The sequence below is a fragment of the Tamandua tetradactyla genome, chromosome 6 (assembly GCF_023851605.1).
Source record: "Tamandua tetradactyla isolate mTamTet1 chromosome 6, mTamTet1.pri, whole genome shotgun sequence".
Lineage (NCBI taxonomy): Eukaryota > Metazoa > Chordata > Mammalia > Pilosa > Myrmecophagidae > Tamandua > Tamandua tetradactyla.
The window spans coordinates 149,646,994-149,664,051 of NC_135332.1; the positions used below are offsets into that span (position 1 = coordinate 149,646,994).

The window sequence follows — 17,058 nt, forward strand, 5'->3', positions numbered from 1 at the left end:
CAGTCTGAAACAATGGAAAAAAGCTCTTCACAGCCAGAAAATAAACTGATTGAAATATCATCTTTGGAAAGTCTGTTCTAAAGACGCTAATTGATATTGTTTGAGGAAGTGTAAGTGTCTGTCATAAAAAACATTTTAACGGTCGCCTTGTTTTCTTCTTTAGTTTGCTTAACTTGGCAGAGTGTTAACTTCTCCCTTAGAAAACCTCCCATTTTGATTTATGAATGTTTTCAATTTTTAAGATTCTCCAAACCGTTGTTTCACCTGTAAGTAGAGAGATAGCTTGTTTGGCTAACTGCCTTGCATGACTGTGCCAGGCAATGAATAATGCCATGTTCAATATTCTAAATTTGTGTTCCAAATTCTGAATTTCCAATGAGCTGTATGGAACTCTACTGATAAGTGACTGATTTTCCCTGCAAGGATTGTCTTATTTTAAACTTCAAATTTAGTCGCCTTACTTTATGCAAGGCATTTTTGAGTGGATTTTAAAGTGAGGATGAAGACTACACCTTTCCAAACCTAGAGGGTGGGAGAAGTGGGCAAATGAAGGAGGACGTCTATCTGAAAAGACTGCAGCTCTTAGAAGCAACACACAGAGCATACTCTTCCTGCTGAAATGGTGCTAACTAAGCTTCAATAGAAACCTCCGATACAAAGTATTACTGCAGTTGCTGTCATTCACTGCAAAGGATGGCTACATGTTTAAAAATGTGAACATACTTATGCGCATAGAACTGGAGTTGTGGAAATAGTAATGAATTGTATAAGTGACCAGACATTTCTTTAGCACTAAAGTAGACAATTGAAATTCTGAATTTGGATGAACTTAAACATATTATTTATCTACTTTATCTCCCATTGTACTTTTTTCTAGGCCATATTGTAAGTACCAGGATAATGCGAGAAAGCTTTCCTTAGAGCCTTTCCAGGTAAAGGAGAAGGAGGGATTGCCAACAGTCAGAGACGTCTGTGAGTATTCCAAATAAATTTTGTGCACTTGAGCATCATTATTTGCTCTCTTCTTTTTTGCTTCCAGGAGTTGTGTCAGCTAGGACTGTACCTAACCGGACCTGGTTTGCCTAAATTATCCAACTCCTTCAGACAATGTAGGTGGCTTGAGGATGAATGCTTGGATAATTTGCACAGCTGTCTGGAGTGATTGGAGCTGACTGGATAACTGCACATTTTCCCATTTCTCTTTAGCTTGGTAAACCTGTCAAGACACTAAAAGCCAACAGCCAATACTCTTCTGTTTTTCTCAAATCATGTTTAAAATGCATTCAGTATCATTGACCAGTGTTTTCTTATAATACAGATATTGCCCTCAAAGCAAAAGAGATGGATTTAGGGACCACTTCTAATGGGGAAAATGATCATGTTGATTTCTTCTGGAAGAATAAGGGTCCAATCTCTTTTTGGCTAGAATTGTGATTAAACATGCAGGGTTCTTTCATCATCTGGGGTGATATCAATTTGGTTAGTGATATTGGTACATTCCTGAGGGGGGTAAAACAAGACTGGTGATAAGGTCTCCAATAGGTACTGGACTAGAAACAAACACAATGTAGGACAGTCAAACTACCAATCAAATTACTTTCTAGTGGACTTAGATTGGAGAAGTATGTTTGTTAGTAATGGCATGTATTTTGGGTAAAGAGACCACTTGGCAAGCTTATTTTTCCTGCTAATTGGATGGGTATACTTAGTATTGCTCCTTTTATTGAGGGCAGGAAAAAGGTAGAAAGACTAGAAAATGGGGCAGGAGGCCACCCAACATTTGTTCTGACCTTGAATGTGGTGAACTTATAGGAGACTAAGGGACATATATACAGAGTAGCCAGCTTTCCTTGCTATTACACCTCATTTTTAGTATTATCTTAAATTCTGCTATTACAAAATACAGATCTGTGAAATATAAGAATGAATTATTAATTAAAAAAAGAATTGCTGATATTAATATCGCCTTTGCCAACTCCAACCCTGGAAATGACGCATTGAAGAGAACGACATGGATGCTGCAGAAATGAAGGGAAGTACTTTGGGTGGTGGAAGTAGAGATGATGGTGCCCAGAGAAGAGTTTATGTTTCCCCCAGTCTAGAATGGTGTGGCAAAAACCATTGGCAAATGGGGGTGCAAGGCTAGTTCAGTGGTAGAATTCTTGCCTGCCATATGGGAGACTGGGTTCGATTCCTGGCCCATGCACTTCTTCAAACAAACAAACAAATAAACCAAACAAAGAAAAAAATTCAACAAATGGTGCTGCAATAATGGGAAACTCACATGGAAAAAGAATGAAACGTGACCCCCGCCTTACAACATAACCAAAAAAAAAAACCCACTGGCACAAAGAGGCTCAGATGGAGAATGGATGTGAGACAGTCAGCAGTTAAGGGCCAGATCTCTGAGAGTCCATGTGGAACATTGGTTTTGGAGAGAGACAGCATTGGTAAGTACTCAACTATGTGAGGCAAACTAAGCCATATGGGGACCTCAGCAACTACAAGTGAAAGAAGCTGTGTCTCACTTAGTTTTCTAGCACTGCATATGTTCAGTATTTTTGCATGGAACCAATAAGAATGGTCAGCACCCAGATGACTAAAATTAAAATTCTCATCAGCCCAGAGGTTGGGAGCTTAGAGCAAATAAAATTTTATAAGGAGAAATTTTAACAAGCGACTCTTCTTAAACCCCGGTGTTACAGGCTTACATTCATTCGAGTTTTGGAGGTGAGATTTATAACATGCCGAGTTCAGTGTATGGCTTATGACAGACATTCATTTGTTCATTCGACAGTTGTTTGTTGCCTATCTACCCTGTGCTGGATGCTGTGCTACAGTTTGATTATAAGTGAGGGGTAAACAAAATAAGCTGTGACCCCTCCGTTCATGGAGCTTACCTAGAGGGAGAGAGAGACATTAAATGACTAATACCAAAATGATCTTTTCAGTTACATGAGGGGAGCCAGCCTTAGAACACAGATGAGGCAAAGCCAAGGAAACTGCAGGGAGGTGGAGCTCCAGGCCTGAGAAGTCTGAATTAAATCCCTGCTGGGGGCCAGACATCTGGTCTTGTCAGCTACAGAAGGCAAGTTACCACCCACCCCCAAAATGCTTTTTATTTTCATTAAGCCAGGGAGAGTTCTGGTACTTGAAAACAAAAAAATGTCCTACTAAACCACACTGATGCAAAATATTAATAATAGGAAAAACTGTGGGGGGAGGGCTAGCGGGGGTTCTACATAGGAATTCTATATTTTCTGCATGATTTTTCTGTAAACCTAAAACTTCTCTAGGGAAAAAAAAAAGAGAGAATGAAAAGATTCCCTACTAAGATGCCGAGAAATAAAAAAGAAGAGAATGGTCAGATGTATATCATATTAAAGGCTAGTAAATTACAAAAATGAATGAATGAATGAATGAATGAATGGAAATTTAAGCTTCTTCCTATAGTTTAAAAATCAGAAAGGGACGCTGCTCAAGAAAAGAAGCCCAGTGCCTTGTATATAGTAGGCATAAAATAAATTGTGATTTAATTTAATTGGGTTAAGCTAAATTTATCAATATTGGAAATCAATTATATAATAAAGAAGACATGTTAGGGATGATGACATGTTTGCTACAGGAACTCTCAGTCTTTAGGAATGCATAGAAAAAAGTGAAAAGGATAACCATAGCCCAAGAGGAAAACAACAGAGTAGACTATTCCTATAATAATTATGTTATATATATAGAACAAAGCTCAAATACGCTGAAGTTTGTGAGAACTGCTGAGGATCGAAACAAGGAGTTTTAATAAGTTACGGAGTAAGCTTTCATATCTGGCCTCTTCTTAAAGACATGCCAGATCCACTGACACTGTTCATTCTATGTTTAAAATATACTGGCTGAAGATTATAGCCCACTAAAGATTATAGGCTTGAGGTTCCTATGTCCCTATCTAGTGAGCCCATGCATAGTGGGCACACCTATTATTTGAGCTGTATGTGTACCAAGATTCAATTGTGTTTTTTTCCAGCTTATGCATTTTATGTGTTTTAGTAGTTAAATATTTTGCAAACACTTGAATTATGTTTGGGAAAAGAGAGCGCTAAAAAATTAATGCTAAATTAAATATTTTATAAAGACTCTATAAAGATGAGTTGTTACAAATAATAATAAAAGAAATCACTTCATATTACATGGGGACAAAACAACTAAAAGAGATTGGGAAGAACGTAAAAATCTTTAAGATTTCTGCACTCAATTATTTTGTTAGTGTTTTTATTGCACTTCCAGTAACCAAAAGTTGAAGATGGTAGCCTATGCTTTTGAGGTATGGTATTTGCAAAAAAGTAGTGCACAATTCCAAACTGGGGGTCCATACTCAAAGAATAGGCCTTCAGTCTACATCAGAGGAGGTGAAATTTAAGTGTAAAAAAACACACACAGTCGAACTTAACCCACCGACTTCTACAGCTGGACCACCTCAATTAAAGGGACTTCTACTATGTTCTGAGGAAAAACAATGAGTAAGTATAGGTTTTGCTCTATGGGATTGTTTGTGTTGTAATAGCCGATGAAATTGACAAAAAGAATAACCACTCTACCATATTTTGTTTCCATCACTTCTTCAAGAAGAGAGCTCCTTACACTAGAAATAATAGAAAAATTCTAGTTAAGAAGGGATTAACAAACAAAGCAAGTGAAGAGAATGCCAAGATGTTATAAAAGTTCAATTTTCCTCTATTGAGTTCTGACTTTAATTATTCCATTCTGTGAGTATCAAGAGAAGTAATAGTTGAATTCTAAAGAATCATGAAAAATAGAAGAAATGAAGATTTGTTCCCACATTTCCAAAAGGGAATAATTTAGATTCCACATATTAAATGCCAGTATGTTTGATTCAATGCCTAAGGAAACTCTGGATTATTAAATGCATTATCTATGAGCATTTAGAAGCAAAATCAGTGACCACTTAGAAGTCACATCAAAATGACCTCACTTCTTTCTTGATATTTTCTAACATTTTTATGAGATCATAGGAAATGATTGGAGAAACTCTTTGAACATAGGGCTTTAGCATATCTCTTATGATTTTCTGGTGGGCAAGATGGGAAAATATGGCTAAAAGGAGCTGACATTGATTGAAGGGCTGTATTCAGAACACAGTAACCAGAAGATGAATGCCAGCCTGATGAGAAGCTACAACAGTGCAGCTGGGTTCTCCTCTTTGCCTTGGCCTGGCTGAATTCTTCATCCAAGAGTGCTGATCAAATTTGCAGGTGACAAGAAATTAGAATAATGGTTTAATACAAAGGCTTATAGAACCAGGATCAAAGAGAATATGAACAGCCTACTCACTGTTTGTAGGGAAGCACAGTGGTCCAGCCCCCTGGAGGGTAGTGTGGTAGGTCCACAGGAGGCTAGGAGTGGCATGACCATATGAGCCTACAACCCAATTGCTATTTGTATCCTTGGAGGAACTGAGAGTGGAAACATGAATGGACATTTGCACCCTGGTGTTTACGTTGGCAGTGTTCGCGATTTGCAATGGATAGAGGTGGCCTAAGGGTACATGAACTGAGGAATGGAAGGAAGAGCTGTGGTGTGTATGTACAGTGGATTATGAGCAGCTGAAAGAAGGAATGAAGTTATGAGGCATGCAAGTAGGTGAATGAACCTTGAGGACAGTATGTTGAATGAAGTAAGTCAGAAATGAAAAGTCAAATATCATTATGCCTCACTCATATGGACTAACTATAACAGACAAACTCAGAGAATTGAAATTGAGAGCATAGGTTATCAGGTGAAGGCCAATTGTAAAGATTCCTATATTTAGTCTTACAGCATCACATGTGTTCAAGAGTTGCACCTGTTGTTTCTAGATTCTTAGATGCTGAGCTATTTGTATATAACCTGGTCATTGCCTGGAACTTTAGGTATTTGTGTGACACCTGAGACTCAGAGTTAGCGCTTTCAAGCTATGAAAGTCACCATTACCCCGTACAGCAAGTATTAATAAAGTTGAAAATGTGATCAGATTTCAACTAGACATGAATGAAGCTAATCTGGAGAGGACTAGGGTAAATCAAAAAAGAGGCTAAAGGGTGATACGGTCTGTATTTTAAAACTTCAACTTCTGTGTAAGACCAAAGGAAGAGTTGTTTATCTGGTTCAAAATGTATATTTTTGGTAGCTCATTATCTGATTTATCTCATATGGTCAATTTATTTGAACACTGTAATTACAGTGTTCAAATGGAAAAAAAAATGGGATATTGAATAGGGAGTAAGATCATGTTGGTTTGTACTGGTTGGTGTGATGCACCGATACATCCCAGAGTAATTTGATCACAGAATAAAAAAGTGTTTGTGGAATTCCTTTGAGGGCTGGGGAAAAAAGTAAAAATATCAAACTTCCCTACCTGGGGAATTCCTGATATTCTCATAAGCAGCGGAGACAAACAATTTAATAGGCTAAACCCTCAATCTTGGAGCTAGTGCCTATGAAACTTATTCCTGCAAAGGAGAAGCTAAGCCTACTTATAATTATGCCTAAGAATCCCCTCCAGAGAGCATCTTTTGTTGCTCAGCTGTGGCCCCTCATTCTAAGCCAACTCAGCAGGTGAACTCACTACCCTCCTCCCTACATGGGACATGACTCCCAGGGGTGTAAATCTCCCTGACAATGTGGGACTTGACTTCTGGGGATTAGCTATGACCTGGCATCATGGGACTGAGAAAACCTTCTTGAACAAAAGGAGAAAGAGAGAAATGAGACAAAATAAAGTTTCAGTGCTGAGAGATTTCAAATAGAGTCAAGATGTTATTTTGGAGGTTATTCTTATGCATTATATAGATATCCCTTTCTAGTTTTTAGTGTATCAGTATAGCTAGAAGGAAATACCTCAAACTGTTGAACTTTATTCCAGTGGCCTTGACTCTTGAAGACAATTGTATGACTATATAGTTTTTACAGGGCGACTGTGTGATTGCGAGAACCTTGTGGCAGACACTCCCTTTATCCAAGGTATAAGATCAATCAATCAATAATGGGGGGGTGGATAAGGAGTAATAAAAAATGGATATATTGCAATACTAGCGGTCAATAGGAGGGGTAAGGGTATGGGATGTATGGGATTTTTCTGTTTTCCTCTTATTTGTTTTCCTGGAAGCAATGCAAGTGTTCTAAAAATGATCATGGTTATGAATACATAACCATGCGATCATATTGTGAACCATTGATTTTATACTTTGGAAGGACTGTAGGTACATGAAGATATCTCAATAAAAATATTTTTTAAAAAGAGAGCATGACCAAATAGAATAATAGACTGAAGTATATTTGACTGAAGTCTAACAAGATTAAATTTAATTGAATATAACTCATATAGTTATGAGAGTTGATTTTGAAACTCATGTAAGGTTGCTTTGGCAGGAAGTTTTGTAGTTGGCAGGAAAGCACAATCAAAGGTTCTTATTGATGATATACAATTGACAATGTCTACCTTATGACATATTGAGATTAAAAATCATTAACCAGTAGACATGGTGTCTGGGAGAAGCCAGTTGCAGGTCATTTTGTGTAGAGTGAAGAACTGCTGTGGAGAAATCTGGACAGTGTGTGGATGTCAGAATCTTAGAGAGAGCATCAGGTCATAATTCTGAAAAATTGGTCCATATGAAAAGATCCCATGAAAGAAGTATATCAAAAGGTAACAGAGCAGAATTAGCCAGCATACAGGTATCCATGGGTGGGACTGAAATGCCAGAAGTGAGGTCATGACTAAAATGGTAGAGAAGAAACTTAGGCTCCTCCTTCATCATTTGGTTCAGTGAAGGGAAAAGAAGGGATTCAGGGGTCATCCAAAGAGGCCAGGTAAAAAGGTTAAAATAGAAGCACTATGTTTCTTTAATTCAGGCTGGGACTAAGTTCGGACTTTCCAGTGATGATCGGCACCATTCATGTATCTTTCTTTTGACAATACCATTCTGATTTCCACTTGCTCTCACCCCCGGTGTCATCTTGGTGGGATTACAAACCAGTCTCCCCTACCCTTGTCTAATCAGAGTGTGCAGGTGACCCAAGTTAAACCAACTGGACTCTCTCTGTACTTTGTGCTTTTAGCAAAGTGGGATACAAGAATAAAAATACAGTTAAAACACTTTTATTTCATAGTTGGTCCTTCAAGAGGTCAGTTGAAGTTCCTATTTTTTTTTTGAGCCTAGTTATCTTGATTCCTGTTGATTGTCTAATCAATATCGTTGGCACCTTTCCAAAAAAGTTACTTTATGCTAGGGAAAATAGACATTTAGCGCCCAACTGTGGTGTAACATGTTTGGAATGTACTTCAGAAGTTGTCTGTAAACCAAAAGAGACCTTGAACTGCTTCTGAAGAAAATTATGGTTTTTTTTCCCTATGGTTATCCTGGGAGTCCACTTCTGAGCTTCCTTTTGCCACTAAATCATTGTGAAATCCTCATGCACCACCATTAACTGTGTTAAGTGGCATGGTTTCTTTCTATAAAGTAGTGATGTGTGTCAATGGTTTATGTTTTCTTACAAATTAAACATCAAACCTCTCCTTAGAGTAAAGTCACTTACAGTCACATAGTCTCAAATAGGCTTTCGTAAGTGGTATAGAAAAGTCTGGAGTGACTGGAAGCTAATGGAATCATTCACACTTTTGGTGTGGGCCGTTGAGAATATGTCATGCATGGGGATATTTCATGTATATCTCTGTTGACTGCTTTCGGGAGCATAGTGCAAAGTCATCAGCTCTTATTAAAGGCCAGCTGAGAGAGGATTCCTTCAGGAATCTAAATTCCATCCTGAGAGAAAGCTTCCCAGCAAGTTCCTTTTTTTAAGCACACAATGAGAAAAAAAGTCATGAAATTCTCACTACAATTGTTAAACAAATATTACTGAGGACATTACCTGCCCTGTTTTCATCAGGTATGTTCTGAGTACCTTCAGGGAAGACTTTTCTGGAATCTGAAGGATGATTCCCTAGCTGAAAGGATGAGTGGAAGGCAATGGGCATAGCAGGGAGGAGCAGGAATCTCCATCTACCTGTTTACTGGATACTTTGCTATCATTTTTGTCCCTTTACCTTTCCTTAACTCCTATTTCCAATTTGGACTCCGGATAGGTTACATCTTTTATTTTGTAAAAACTACCAAGGGCAGAAAGAGACATATCTTTTGCTGCTGTTTGAAAATGGATTAGTTTATCTCATTTTGCTAGGAACATTTGCTTCCTAGTTTGAATTGAGATCCTTTTGAAATTGATCTCTTTTGTAAATTTTGGTTGCTATGGCAATAAATTGATTTACTTTAAAAGCTATCAATAGCAGATTGGCTATTCTGTTTTCTTTATTGAGAATATCGTAATAGGCAAAATGTCACCAATAACCAAGAAAAGTCCAGGGAAAGGGAAAAATAGTACAGGAGTCTGGCAAGATATGATATAACTTCTGATTCATTAAACATTGTAGAATTTAATTTCTACAATAATTGAGAGAACAAATTCATTTCATCTGAAAGACCAGGAGAGTAGGTTTAAGAATGATAATCTTTCTTTAGTTTTCATCCAATATCCCTCATTCTTTCACATAAATTTTTGAGGTTCTACTATGCACCGAGAACCATGCTAGAGTCTAGAAATAAAAGGATAAATAAGACAAATTCCCCATCCAATGATGATTTTTATGGAGACAAATGGCAGAGCAAGCTGCAGAAAAAATATGGTGACACTGATGCCAGGCAGCACATCACAGAAAAGGTATGCACACACCTATGCAAATGACATTGTCCTCAGTATATTTTCTGTTTTCTATAAGCAGTGAACGTCAGGTAAACATATCACTCAAACACATCATCTGATGGTAAAATACCATCATACAAAGTCAAGAGGGTACATGGATGAATTACTTTCCCTGAGAAGAAATGTCAATTAATTAGCAATGAACCATTTTCTGCCTTAGAATTTTGAGTAAGAATATTTGCTGATTTCAAACTTGCATCCTTTGACATTTCAAGGCCCAAGAAACGTACTACTAAGCTATTGAATGTATAAGAAGCAAAAAGCATGAAACAGAAAGTACAAAAAAGGGCATGATTTATTTGGAAACTGAAAAATAGATCCTGGGTAATTGAAAGATGATGAAGAACCATGAGCTATGAAGTCAATCAATTTTTCGTCTTTAGGAAGAGAAGTGGAAGTGGTTTGAAGACTGAGAAAGGAATTTGTCCCAGTGGGAACAGCATGGACTTTGGGGGGTTGCAGACCTGGGCTTATATTGGATTTGCCAATTACTATTTTGTGTTCAACATTTTAAATTCTCTGACCTTCAACATTCTCATAAAAAAAATTGGCATAAAAATGTGGTTAACGATTGATTTTAGACAAAAGGCTAAGTTGGTGACCTTGTGTTTGCCAGTTCTTTGTCATTATGGAACAATGAAAATTGTCTAAATTGAGAGCACTGCTGATTGTACAACTAAGTCAGGATACTGTAAGACATGGTTTGTTTACTTTGGACATTATCTATAATGCCCATTAGATGGAGGGAGCTGAAGGATATAATGACTGAGAAGCAAAATGACAGTGATATATTTAAATGATGGAATATGGTGTGACTACAAAAAGGAGGGACATTGAGGAGCACACAGTGAACTGAATAAACCCTGAGGATGATGTGTTGTGAAAAATAAGCCACAAATGAAAGAACAAATATGCTGAGGAAAGGAAAGGAAATGGGAGCCTAGATGTGGGCCTTTAGAGCAGCCACATTTGGTCTGAAGTTGTAGATGTATTTCTGGATTCTGAGACCCTGAGCTAAATGTGTATCACCTGGTATTTCCTTGGAACTTTGAGTAACTCTATGACATTTAGGACACAGAGATGGAATGTTAGCATAGCTATATATAATAACAGTTAAAATAACCAAAAAAGAGATCAGACCTCAAATAAAGTTTAAAATGAAGCCAATCTGGCTGGGTCTAAGGTAAATTAGAATGCAGGGTAAAAGATGATAGTGTATGTACTTTAGACCTTCAGATACTGTGTGAGATTAAAGCAAAGAGGTTTATTATGTCTAGAACCTAAATTTACTATGACACATAATCTAAGTCAGACTCTATGAATAGCTCATTTAAACAATCCAAACTTCTGGAGTTCAGAAGGGGAACAAGGCCTTGTAATTCTTTATAGCTTAATATAATACCAGGATACATCTCAGATAATGGTGGGCTGATAATTAAAAAGTATTGATGAGTCCCTTGAGGATCCAAAGGGGAAATGTATGTATATATATGTACATGGAACTATTAAGCTCTTCCATCTAGGAAACCCCAAGTACTCTCTCAACCATTGGGAATTCCCAAGAAAATAGGCCAAGACCTGGATTTTGAGGTTTCCCCTTAGGAAATTTATTTCTGTAGGGGACAAGCTATCACTACCCACAACAAGGCCTAAGAGTTGCTTCCAGGAAGCCTCTTTGTGGCTCAAATGTGGACTCTCTCTCTCAACCCCAATTTTCCAAGGAAACTTACTACTCCATTCAGGGGTGAAAATCTCCCTGACAACATGGGGCATGACTTCCAGGAATGAGTCTGGCCCTGGCGCCATGGAACAGACAATGCTTTCCTGAACAAAAAGGGGAAAAGAAGTAATAACTGAAGTCATCAGTGGTCAAGAGAGATCAAATGGAGTCAGGAGGCTATATGGAAGCTGTTCTTATCCAAGTTTCAGTTAGGATACTGCTAATTGCCATGGTTTGCTAACCCCCAATCCACGTCATTCCTGTTAACTCTTAAGAACACTTAAGGCTTGAACTGAGACTCTGTAAAGATTCCATGCACTAGGTTTGCCTTTCTGAAATATATGATTCCTGGAGGGTGCCTAGGCCAGATAAATCCTGAAACTCAGAGGAACCAACTCCAGGATTATCAATTAATTATATCCCCCTGTTCTTTAGAGTGGACAACACTTTTCAACATGAAAAAGTCAAAAGACACTGCCCAAAGATCCTTATTTATTGGAAGAAGGATTAAAGGAGAAGGAGGAGATATAACAGAAAACACAATTTAACAAATGAGTATGGCTGTACATTCCTTCTACCCTCCAGTGTTTTGGAGCAGGTAGAAGGAAAAATCTGAGATGATGGAATGGTAGCCCTTGAAAAACTCTGGGATCTATTCTGTAACAACATGTTGAAGTGTGCTTTGAAAATTATTGATTTTTTCTTTATTTGCTTTGTGTATTATATTCTACAATAAAAAAATTTTTTTAATGGAGCAAATACTTATAATATGTAGGTATTTATGAAATTGTAGCTGTTCCTCTTATTACTATGAGCTTCTAATCTAGCTAGATTTATAGGTGGAATGGGACATTTTTTAAAAAGGGAAAATGTTAAAGGCATGTAATCTTATGATTAGTGGAATAAATAGTACCTAAAGAAAAATTTCAAAAAAGCACTGGTACAAAAAGAAAAAAAATGATACAAAGTAATCACAGTGATTTTCTTCTATTAAATTAGGTAATCTATAATGTTAGATTTAGAAATTAAAAGGAACCCAGTATTGAAACCTGTAACAATAAGCATGTTTCCTTTTCTTAGTAATACATACTTGTTTTTGAACTTAAGTTGAAAAAAATTACCAACAATCTGGGAGGAGTTCGAAGGAGTCTATTAACCTTCGTTATCATATTGTATAGAGTGTAATGTGCCACTCATTTGTCAATATAGATGGTTGAACTAACCCAGTAGCCAGGTAGACCTTTTTATAGCGTGAGTTGTTTAGAAATCTGCTTTTTCTATTTTCTCATAGTGGCCTATATTTGTGGACAGAAGCCAAAACTGTAGGGAAACTCCTAAAAATGTCTACAGCTATTGAAAGGTTTGATGGTCTTTATATGTGTGTGTATGTGCTATGTGTGTGTGTATGTATACACACACAATTATATACAGATTAAATTCAATGTTATTACTTTTACTCAATACTCCAACTAACTTCCATTATACCAACTGCTAAATCAACAGCTAGGATTCCTTTTGCCCGTTATCTGAAAAGCTGAATCCATTTGTGCCAAGGTGCATTAGAGCCTTCTGGGTTCTAGGCTTCCTGGAGACTGCACCTTACTTTGTTTCGATTTAGATCCCGAAGTATGTGCCAGAATACTGAGCATGGAATAAGTGCTTTGAAGCATGCTTCTTTTAGAGGCTTCATGCTTTCATACATTTGCTCAGTAGATTTAGCATGTACCCTTCACTCCCTGTCCCAGTCTTGGTTTCTCCTTTAATTTGCATACCAAATATCTTCCGAACCAATAGTGGAAGCATCATTTATTCTAACCCCAGACATACTATCATTAATTCTGCATTAGTTGAAAGCCAAATTAATGAAGTTTTACCATACCAAATTCCTGTTTTATTCTTCTCCTGTTCCAAGATGTATTAGATTTGTTTTTAGGGAGTATCAGTGTCGCTATTACAAAGAAAAAATTGTTTTAAATGACCTTCCCAAAGTACAGAAATGCCAGTATAATAAAGAATAGATCCGCAAAAGCTCATGCTCCACATTTGTTCTTAACTTTATTGAAAGCATCGTTGTGTTCCTTGGCATGAGGAAAAATAATACTTTAAGTCTTTTAAATGCAATAATAAGAGGCTGTAGAGCTTTAGGAAATTGGAATCTAAAAGTCACAGGATGGGTCAAGAGACCAGTTCCTCCTGTAAGGATCCTGAGTAGAAAGAAAAATAGCAGCATTGTGCTGGAGGTCTAATGAGGCACTGCCGTGAGGAGCTCCCCTGCTGAACTCTCAGGCAAACTTATGAATGCTGTGAAAAAACTCACACTTTTAGGTAATTTTACATCTGTGAATTGGCAAATTGGCAAGAGTCCTGAATAGACTTGAATTTAAGGCTGAAAATGGAGAAAAAAGGAAATTTTATTGAGTATTGCAAACTTATTTGGATTTCCCTGAGAGACCAGACCATCACAAAGCACCCATTTTGACTTTGAATATATGTCTTACTCAACATCCATGAAGCCAGTGAATCCTTATCTGTTTATATAGAGACAGACAAATGGTGTGTGTGTGAGTGTGTGTGGTGTAAGTGTTGTGCAAGTGCAGAAGTTGAAGGCTTTAGCTTATTTTTCGTTTCTTGCAAAATGACTTAAAAAGCACTAATATACAATTGACATCAATTTATCTACTTGCAGTCCCCCAAAGATTTTTTTTTTCAGAATAAAGAACTTTAAAAAATCAGCAGTGGATTGGCAGCCCCTCCCCCTGCCCTACTTTGGTATTGCTTTTTGTTTGTGTTTTCGAGGTTAGGGTTATCTATGACTCATTGGCAAGCTCCAGTTCAATCCATTTAGAAAGAACTTTTAGGGCTGAGTTATTTTTAAATGCCTGAAAATGAGGGAGCTGTAAATGGAAATCTAATCACAGCTTAACCTGTAGTCATGCAAACAGTCAACTATGAAATCAAATGAGTTTCCAACCCTCTTAACCCATTAATGGTCACTGACTAGCTATTTCTCACAAACATCATTTTTCAAAGAGCAGGAAAAGGGAAAGGCACGTATCTGGATGGGGGTGCGGTGGATAGGAAGGGAGGGGTCCAGCGGCTGCAAAAAAGGAAATCTCTAGGATACAACAATTTCCTCATAGACACAAGCATGCAAGCTTACATAAGCATATATCTTCCTTTGTTAACACATTTTTCATGGTTTTTCATGAAGCCTTTTCCTAGTTAATAAATTTGAAGCAAGAGACTGTATTGTCCTCGTTAAACTGCATCTGATTTTGAATTCTTGACATTTCAGAGGTTCAGACTCTGCTGTTCTCATGATTGGATATGCTGAAAACATATTCCCTTTAGAACTGCACAACATGAACAGTGAACCCTAAGTTAAACCATGGACTCTATAATTAATAGTACAATTGTAAAAATATGCTTTCATCAATTGTAACAAATGTTCCACACCAATGCAACGTGTTAATCGGGTGGTATATGAAAACCCTTTTATGCATCATTTTTCCGTAAACTCACAACTTCTCTAATAAACAAATTTTAAAATTATATTGTCCCAGGATTTCTTTGGGGCTTTGTATACATTTTAAATATACATAGCCTTGACTGGCTGTATCCCTAGCAACTGTTCTATCCTCTTTTCTTACTTTGCAGGTTTCCATCTACTTCCCATCTCCTTTCTCATTTTTCTTGCCTTTTGACTCTGTCTCCTTTCCTCCTGCCACTTTTCAGATCCCTTGCTCCTTTTATTTGCTCAGTTCAACTTTGATTTTATTACCATCCTAAGAGCCACATGTCTAAACAACCCAAAAAAGTAGCCATCAAGGGTAGTGTGGAGGAAAACAGTTGTCTAAACCCCTAAGGATTCAAATTAGTGAACAGTGTGCATATAAGAAAGGAAATGCAGGCATGTTTACATGTCTCCTCACATATATAAATGTCAATACATGTGAGTAATTAAACTGATACTATATATTTTAATGTTTTTTTTTTTTACTTTTATGTTATATTTAGTCTTCTTTGGAGAAGGGAGGTGTTTTTATACGATGGCAAACACCAAAAAATTGCACCCAATAACAGCTTGCAATTATTGAATTAATGTTTCCTAACTCTGGTAAATTATCAAGTCTCTCTTTTTACCTCCTGAGCAGGTACCCCAACTAACCCAAATCTAGGCCAGTGTGAAAACATGTATAAATAAGGAAAGTCCAGTTTGGCATTCAGTGAAAGCCATGGTTGAGTATTTCATCTCTCTGTAGAAAAAGGCAGGCTTGTTTAATGTTGCTATACTGCCAAATAGTAATTACCCCCAAATGAGTTCCCGGGGTTGGAACAAGCCTCTGTTATGAACATTTACCTCCATTATCAGATATAGCTGGGAGCAAAAACAATCTTTTTCTTACACACCTATGAAAATGAAAAATACAAAGGAAAGCCAAAGTAAACATGCATTTTATTTTCTTTTGTTGGGTGTGGCACCTTGAGTAATTGATCTTTCCCCATGTATGCTGAAAAAGGCAAACTGGAAACCTGGCTCCTTGATGGTACTTCCGCAGTCTGTTCATATTTAGAACATGAAGTAGTCTGTCTGAAGCTGTTGCCTCTGTTTCCAAAGTTGTTTCATCCCAACCTGCAGGAAAGAAAGAATATTGTCTTGGCTTTCTCTCTCTTTTTCCTGTGACCCTTGTTCCTTTATCTAAAATCCTATTTGCTGTTTTTACTTATCCGTTATAAATACTTTGCCACACCCACACCACCAAAGGGGTGTATATTGGAATAGAATGGATATTACCCGCCGTGTCATGTGCAGCTCTCCTTTAATAAGTTGACATGAGCCATACTTAAGATCTTATGTGACCCTCGTTTGAGATACGTTATCACAATATTTAATAAGTCAGCAGTTTATTCGTTCTCTGAATTGCATTCTAAAGGACCCCAAAGTCCTTTCGGAATATTGTAAACATGTGACAAGCTATTTTGTCCTAAGTTTTTAACATTTGTGAACACCATAAGCTGCTTTGTCATTAATATCCATCAAATGGAGGACATTTGGCTGAAAATGAAGAAAAGATTTATTAAATCTAGTTTCAGTACCATTCATGAGACTGAAATGTAACTAGGAATATGAAAAAGACTAATGTCTCTATGTTAAAGAAATCGATTTCCAGGGTGCCAATTGGAAAAGTGTAATTGAAATTGACCCATTAAATGATTACATTATTTGTGTACCAAATCTAATATATTTCATAAAACTATAGAGCCGTTTCAGTAACTACCTGCCAAACTGTATGTATTGTTCCTAATTAAGTTTTATAAATGTACTTATAGAAATGTGCTGTTGCAGAATTATCCAAGTAATATGCTTCTACATTTATGAAACCTTGTTACAGAGAATTAAGAGAAGGCAGTGCATTTCTAATCTCACAACTATTTCATGACTAGAGAAAGCTCTAATAAACAAGGTGACAAAATGGATATTCAGGGGAAGGTCGCCAGTTAAATTCCTGAAATATACCTGGAAATATAAC

At 37.1% G+C, this 17,058-nt stretch overlaps 1 long non-coding RNA gene across 1 annotated transcript in view; it reads left to right on the top strand.

Annotated features, from left to right (window-relative positions):
- Positions 1–391: 391 nt before the first annotated feature.
- LOC143686426 (uncharacterized) overlaps positions 392–17,058 on the top strand; it is a 37,777-nt gene continuing 21,110 nt past the window's right edge. The window contains exons 1-3 of the long non-coding RNA XR_013177133.1: positions 392–493; positions 878–932; positions 1,040–1,109. This is a non-coding gene — a long non-coding RNA (uncharacterized LOC143686426). The remainder of the gene's footprint in view (positions 494–877; positions 933–1,039; positions 1,110–17,058) is intronic.